Raw genomic sequence first — 8232 nt, 5'->3', positions numbered from 1 at the left:
AGTGAGTGAGTGAGTGTGAGAGAGAGAGCGATTTGGGGGAGAGAGGAGAGAGCGAGAGGGGGGGAGAGGAGAGAGAGAGAGAGAGAGAGAGGGGGGGAGAGGAGAGGAGAGAGAGAGAGGGGGGGAGAGAGGAGAGAGAGAGAGAGGGGGGAGAGAGTGTGTGGGGGGGAGAGGAGAGAGAGGGGGAGAGGAGGGGGGAAAGGAGAGGGGGGAGGAGAGAGAGTGGGGGGGAGAGGAGAGAGAGAGAAGAGAGTGGGGGGGAGAGGAGAGGGGGGGAGAGGAGAGAGTGGGGGGGAAGAGGAGAGAGAGAGAGAGTGGGGGAAGAGGAGAGAGAGACTGGGGGGGAGAGTGAGGGAGGGACAGAGAAAGAGGGAGGGACAGAGAAAGAGGGAGGGACAGAGAAAGAGGGAGGGACAGAGAAAGAGGGAGGGACAGAGAAAGAGGGAGGGACAGAGAAAGACAGAAGAGGGGTGAGGGTCCAGACGCATGTACTCTGTTCCCAGAGCGGCTGCACTTTGGAGCAACACAGGTGGAGGTGCAGCACATGTACAATGGCCGCTGGAAGGAGGCTAAAGCAAACAAGTTTTAGGCCCCCATGAAACAAAAAGAAGAATTTTTTAATAATCCAGAAAATTGTGTAAAGAAAAAATTATGGGAGTGATAGAAAGACTTGCATTTATATAGCGCCTTTCACGACCACGGACATCCCAAAGCACTTTACAGCCAATGAAGTACTTTTTGAAGTGTAGTCACTGTTGTAATGTAGGAAACGCAGCAGCCAATTTTTGCACAGCAAGGTCCCACAAACAGCAAAGTGATAATGACCAGATAACCTGTTTTAGTGATGTTGATTGAGGAATAAATATTGGCCAGGACACCGGGGATAACTCCCCTGCTCGTCTTCAAAATAGTGCCATTGGATCTTTTACATCCGCCGGAGAGCAAACGGGGCCTCGGTTTAACGTCTCATCCAAAAGACGGCACCTCAAGACAGTGCAGCACTCCCTCAGTGCTGCACTGGAGTGTCAGCCTAGATTTTTGTGCTCAAGTCTCTGGAGTGGGACTTGAACCCACAACCTTGACTCAGAGGCAAGGATGCTACCAACTGAGGCATTGGCTGACGCTGTTGAATGTCCCGCAGCAAGTTCCAGTTAAATTTTGTCATGAGTTGTCACCTTTTGGAAAGAGTTTCAGGTTTATTTAAATCATGTTATGAGAAAGGGGAAAAGTTTGTGCCCCTGTTTGTACCTCAGAGTCTGAGAGAACAGCAGCAGAAAAAAATGAAACAACTTTTCCAAAATTGATCCCAACTCATTGCTAAGGTTGGGGATAGATAACCTCACCACCTTCTAAGGAAGTTTAACCACTTTATTCACCTTCTTATTTGAGCTCCGTTTGGAATTAGAGTTTATTTTATTAGTTTTTTGTTTTATGTTTAATAACAGCATTGAAGAGGGAAAGAGAAACCTGGAGCAACATCCTCTGTCAAAGCTGCAACGAGACTTGAAAGAATTTAAAGATTTTTAATGAACTTTTCACAAAAAGTGAGCGCTAAACACACTAGTGGCCCAGAAATTCGGGTCTCCACGGGTAAGTACGCACGGGGTATTCACCCGTAGGCCCGATGGAAGTGCCGGTTTCCTGCATGCGTGGGAAACCGGCACTTCCGTTCCTCTGAACGAAGAGGTTCAGAGGTCGAACGCGTGCGCAGGTGAGGCTGCGCGTGGGCATCGAACATCGTTTTTTTTTTATACAGGTTTTCCTGGGAGGGTAAGCCTGCAGAATTTAGAAATATAAAAAGCAGGCGTAAGGCCTGCTTTTTACAAGGCAAGTGGTGAATTAATTAAAATTAAAACATTTTTTCCACAGGTTTATTATTTTTAAATACTTTAAAGCAAGGTAAGTTTAATTTTAGCCCCGTTAGAAAATAAAATTATTTTTTTCAAAAATTTAAATTGTTTAAAATAGTTATTTCATGTAATTTATAGTTTATTTTAAAAAAGTGTTTAAAAAAAAAATGTATTTGAAGATTTAGTGCTATTTTGGGGCCGTAGTATTTATAAGTCTTGACAGCACTTCCTGTCAGACTTATGAATGGAGCATTCCCTGCTCCGATTGGCTGCCCATGGCCCACGTGATCCCAGGGGACGCATCGAACTAACTGCGCCCCTGGGATACGCAAGCACTGCGCACCGGCAGCTGGACCAGGCCCCGGATCGGAATTCCACGGGAGCCCAGAGCTCAACGGCTGGCGCGCAAGGTAAGTGCAGATCGGGGGCTTGCACCCGCGGGAAGCCCCCGACCCAAATTTCTGGGCCCACACTAAGTTTCAAATATGATTTTGGAAGAAACAAACAAAAATCAATTTTCCCCTCAACTAAACAAGTTTCAACCAGGTCTTGAAGTCCAAATGCTTTTAAAGAGACTGAATTGCTTAAAACATTTTAAAATTGAAATTTCTCAATATTTGATTTTGAGCGATTGAGTGAAGTGAGTAGCTTTACACAAACATGCAACTATGCTGTTGAGGGTGGAGGGGGGGGGCGGAAAGAGAGCAGGGGAGGATTTGTAGGAGTTGCATATTTCTTTTTATTGACTTTTAAATAAAAATTAAGGGCCCAGTAATTCCGGGCACGGACGGGGTACTCACGCGTGTGCCCGGAGGAATTGCCGGTTTTCAGCATGCACAGCGCATGCGCTGAAAACCGGCATTTCCTGTCCTCTGACCCAAGGGGTTAAGAGGCAGAACGCGCGCGACTGCACAGGCAGCGCATGCGCAGTAAAATTCCTTTTTTTTCCCCCAGAGTTGCGCGCGTGTAAAGGCCTCCGGTCTTTACGCGTGGAAAAACAAGACGTAAATATTTAGTTTTTCAGGTAAGTGGGCTTTTAGTAAAATGTAGAATTTTTTTTCCACAGGTTTGTTATTTTTAAAGAATTTACAGGATGGTAAGTTTAGTTTTAGACCCTATTTTTAAAAAATTTATTTTTTTCAAAAAATTGATTGTTTAAAACATTTTTTTAAACTTATAGTTAATACAATCAGTGGGATGTTTTTAAAAATTTTATTTAAAGTTAAAGTAGTGTTTTGGCAGCCCATACTTTTCATGAGTTTGACAGCTCTTACTGTCAAACTCATGAATGAGTTTCCCCTCCCCTGATTGGCTGCACAGTGCTCACCTGATCCCAGCTGGCACATCGCACTAACTACGCCGCTGGATCAGGTAAGCACATCGCGCTGACATCTGAACCGGGCCTGTGACAGGAAATGCGAGCAGGCCCAGACTTCAGATGTCAGCGCGCAGGGTGAGTGCAGATCGGGGGCTTGCACGCGCACGCGGCAAGCCCCCGATCCTAATTTCAGGGCCAAGATGTTTAGGAAGAGAACCAAAAAGGGGGGGAAAAAAAACAAACCATTTTATTTTATCTGTCATTCTATAGTCCGAACAATACCCAGGAATAATGTAAATACAGATTTCTTCTTAAACGTTCAGTGGAGTGTTAATAGAAACAAGTTATGTAATGATGTATAAAAATTGCAGGAGGCTACTTTAGAAGAAACTACTTGCTTATTGAGAAAGACAGATTCAACCGATAATGTCCAATTTCAATTTGGTATAAATGTTTGAAATGGGAGATTAAAAATTGAGAGCACAATGAAGTTTGTTTCCCGCTATTTAATTGGGAAGTACATAAAATAATTCAACACTTTGTGATAAGAGCAGGGATTAATATTGTGGAGAATATTTGAGAAAGACATTAGAAGCAAAATTTGAAAATTAACATCTTATTAAACATTTTCAAGTCAGTCTGGTTGGTTCTCCTGTCCAGGAAGAAAGATGAATGTTTATTCCTGTTAAATCATAGCTTTTCCTGCTTTTTGTTTTTAATTCAGTAATGCAAATTGTGTATGTGTTTTTCTGTACTTGTGAATAAGTGCTGCATTTCTGACATGTACATGGGGGGTATGCTGGTTCAAGAAGACCACGTTTATCAACGGAAGTGATTGAAGTTGAAAATATGGATACCCGTTTTTGTTCAGTTCTTTTTAACACTGCGAACTAAAGCCCTTTATATTTGTTGGTTGTCTGGTTGCAGTGATTAATATTCTAATTACTTATGTGGACGTACAGCACGTCAGTGCCATAGGAAAGCCGCTGCTCCTGCTGCTTATTCAGCTATTGCTATAGTGATATGAGGTATGGGCTAATACGTTGAAAACATTAAAATTAATACTAATTGCATGAATAGATCTTCTTCGTAGGCAGTTCCCTCTGAACCGAGGATGACTTGCTGCCACATTAAAAATGAGTTCTCAGGTGACTGACGAGTCCAATGCGGGACCTACAGTCTCTGTCACAGGTGGGGCAGATGGTGGTTGAAGGGGCGGGTGGGTAGGGTGCTTGGGTTGACGTGCGCTCCTTGCGCTTGGCTTCCACTTGCTCCCGGCGAAGAGACTCGAAGTATTCGGCGTCTTCCCGGATGCTTCTCCTCCACTTTGTGCGGTCTTGGGCCAGGGATTCCCAGGTGTTGATGGGGATGTTGCACTTTTTCAAGGAGGCTTTGAGGGTGCCCTTGAAGCGTTTGCTCTGCCCACCTGGGGCTCTCTTGCCATGCCGGAGCTCCAATTAGAGTGCTTGTTTTGGGAGCCTCGTATCGGGCATGCAGACAATGTGGCCCGTCCATCAGAGCTGATCGAGCGTGGTCAAAGCTTCGATGCTGGGGATGTTGGCCTGAGCGAGAACACCAACGTTGGTGCGTCTATCCTGCCAATGGATTTGCAGGATCTTGCGGAGGCAGCGTTGGTGGTACCTCTCCAGTGCTTTAAGGTGCCTGCTGCACATGGTCCATGTCTCTGAGGCATACAGCAGGGCGGGTATCACTGCTCCTCTGTAGACCATGAGCTTAGTGCCGGGTTTGAGGTCCTGGTCTTCAAACACTCTCTTCCTCAGGCGACCGAAGGCTGCACTGGCTCACTGAAGGCGGTGTTGTGTAGGGTTTTTTTTCCTGCTCTCTTGCCCGTTCTGGCCTCCTGCCAGGCTTCGTGCAAGAATTACCCTTGAGTGGTTCGACCCACTCCCCCTACGGTTCTAGACCTTGGACTTAGATGCAGAGAACAGTAGTGCAGAGAAAAGGACTCAATAGACCAGGCTGAATAGCACGAAACGGATGCTTTTATTTTTAAACAGTTTGAAGTATTACAAAATACATGTCATAGGCACAGATTAAAGCAACTACAATCATGCACAAATTTATGAACTTGACTCTATGGAAATGGGGAACACACGGCACATCGTAAAAGGGGAAACACATTACGATTTCCCTTAACTCCCTCCCCTATACCTAAACTAAGTTTCGACCTGGGGAACCTGGGATCATGCTCACCACTCTCGAAATCGTGAGGAAGGGGGGGGTTCGCAGCCCTTTTGGCACTGCTTTCCGTCGTCACGTGGATTTGGAAACTTCTGGCGCAGTCGATATTCTCTCTCTCTCTCGGCGATGGGGTAGACACAGCCTCGATGAGCGCTCGTCAAGGTTGAGATCCACCAAGCCTGTCGTGGACTTTTGTTCATGGAGTAGAACAACCCAATGGGATGTTGAGACACGGAAGTGTCAGGCCCGGACTGTCCTCTTGTCTCCGGCCTGGTCGGTTCTCCAGAGGGTCTCTTCTCCGTCGGCCTGGGTCGTCGACGATCTCCCGACCCCAGCACCCGGGCCACCCTCGTCGTCTTCTCGTCGTGGCCGAGCCTTGTTTGGCTGAACACCGACCACGTTGTCCTTTTACCGAAACCGTCCGTCTTTAAAAAGACGAAAACGTTTTCATCGATTCTGCATCTGCCGAAGTGGAAGGGGCGCCGATCCTGGCCCCGTCCGAAGAAGTTGAAGAAGTAACGTATATGGACTTTCAATCCATAGTTATACTCTTTTGGAACAGTCTTATCTCCCGCCAAATCATAGTCCTGTCTTTGTATTAATTTTGGCGGGCAGAAATCTCTGCAGGGGCGCTTTGTCTTGTAACGGAGCCGGTGATAACTTAAACTGGCCTTCCTGGCCGATAATGTCTTTTAATGTCTTTTGCATTGTCACCGCGGCTCGGTTCGCATATTGATCGGTCCGGAGATTTTCCTTGATGGCTGCTAAACAGTTTTTCCTTTGTACAATAAATGGGTATGAGTGATTTTGCATTGTCCGCCCATATCTAGATGGGCCCCATCCTGTACTTGTAATCCATTGAATATGTATGCTGTTCCTCTGAGTTTCGGTTCCCAGATACTGGCTTTCGCGGGCTCACTGTCTTCAATCCACAAGCCTGTCTGGCTTGCAGTAACAGAAATAAAATGGTTCAGAAACTGATCACGGGGCCTGGCGGCCATTTTGTATGCCCTTTTATCAAAGGTTTTTCTGTGCAAGCTTACTTTGGTCAATAAACAGTCTTATTTTATCCAGTTTTTTCTTGCGTGATTTTTGCTGAAAATTGCGAATCTTACAGGCCCCCCTGTGATACTGATAGCTTGCTTAAAGTATCAATAATCCTTGATGAGCAAATTTTCCCTGATTCCCCACATCCAAACAATCCTGGCACTTAGCTATCTATGACCCTCACGACACATGCAGTTCCCATTTCCGCAGAAAACGAAAATGACCTTTTGTACATTTGGACAATCATAGACAGCGTATTTTAAACTATAAGACATTCACTTGTCAGATGTGCGGGGGTTGATACCCCCTGGCACCATCTGCATGCATCTTTTATTAATCCAAAAAACTTAAGAACGACTAATAACATAACAATACTTATTTCCTTATAACCCAAAACAATCACAAAAATTTTTAAAATTGAGGGACGCTTAATCTTAGACTAGCAGCTTAGAGTGGGGTATCTGCTTCCCCCATTCGCACATAGCGTTCTCTCCATTCTCCTGTGTTCTCGTGCCTCTGGAGGCGTTTGCCTCTTTTGCAATGCACGAAGAGCAAAAATATCACAATCAAAACCTGACATACTACTAGGATATGGGATGTTATTCTAATCCAGGCGGGGACCTCTATGTTGGTGAACAAGTCCCACCATGGTGGGATGGTTATGTCCAATATGTCTTTTCCTATCTCTAAAGTCTTCTGCTCCAGTGTGTAGAAATGTTTCTGTGAAATTATAACGGCTTTTAAAATCTTGGTGAGGTGTTTGGGAAGAGGGGGAATGACATAACCAAAATGCGCGACAAATCGTTGTAAGTCTGTGAAATTCTCTTTGACAGTGAGGTGAACGGTGGAGGGTGCAGGAATGGGGACAATTCGTTGTTGTGCCACTTGAACCTCGGCCCTGGGTTTGAAACAGAAACTGCTATCACCGACCGAACACCACTCGTGTTGTCCATATCGGTACTGAGGCGCTGCAGTGGTGACGCAGTATGTCCCACCCCCGATATATGCTACCTGTGGGGGCACATGGTCCTCTGCCATTGCCTCCATGGTGCAATTCACCGGCTTTGCGCTAGCAGTCCTGAACCCGCACTGCGGTTTCAGAAAGACGTTCAAGTGCTGGGGACACAGGATGATGTGTGCTCCCCGGCTCCGACATCCCGAGAGGTCGGTGCCTGTCATCGTACGCTCCCATCTGATGACGTAAGGCAGGACCGCTGCGTAACGAATGTGTGCGCCCCCCCGAATGACTCCAATGTTCTCTACTCTGTACACCGGGGCGGGCTTTGCTGCGGGACCCAACACCGGCATTCTTACTACTATTCCCATAATAGTGTGATTTGAATGTCCGCAGTCCACTGGGACTGGGTATGCTTCTGCGGCTAGTCTGAGCTGGCACGGGCTTAATGCATTCTCAAAAGGGTGGAGCGCTTGCAAGTGCTTGTTGCTGATCCAGGACGGGACCAAACCCTGTTTTAAATCCTCAAGATTACTGCGGCCCTCGCCCAGTAACCACGCCCCGTACAGCACACAGGCCTCGTTTTGCGCAGCTTGATCGGACGCATTCCGATCCTCCTTAATGAGTGCATTTACCGTTCTCGCCTGTTTCTCCAGCTCAGCAATTATGTCCTTAAAGTGTAGTGTCATGGCCTGGTCCTCATGTAGCTCAGAACCCACTACCTTATTTTCGTCTGTCAATATGTTCCTTAACTGGGCTTTTAAACCGTTGATCTGTGTCTGCAGCTCCACGTTATCTAGAGCGTTGACAACAGATGTCCCGGTATTAAAAGCAGTGAATATGTCATTTACAGTACCCCT

Source organism: Somniosus microcephalus, chromosome 5 (assembly GCF_052327205.1).
Source record: "Somniosus microcephalus isolate GS21.2 chromosome 5, FLI_Smic_1.0, whole genome shotgun sequence".
Lineage (NCBI taxonomy): Eukaryota > Metazoa > Chordata > Chondrichthyes > Squaliformes > Somniosidae > Somniosus > Somniosus microcephalus.
Note: the sequence above shows the minus strand (reverse complement) of the source record.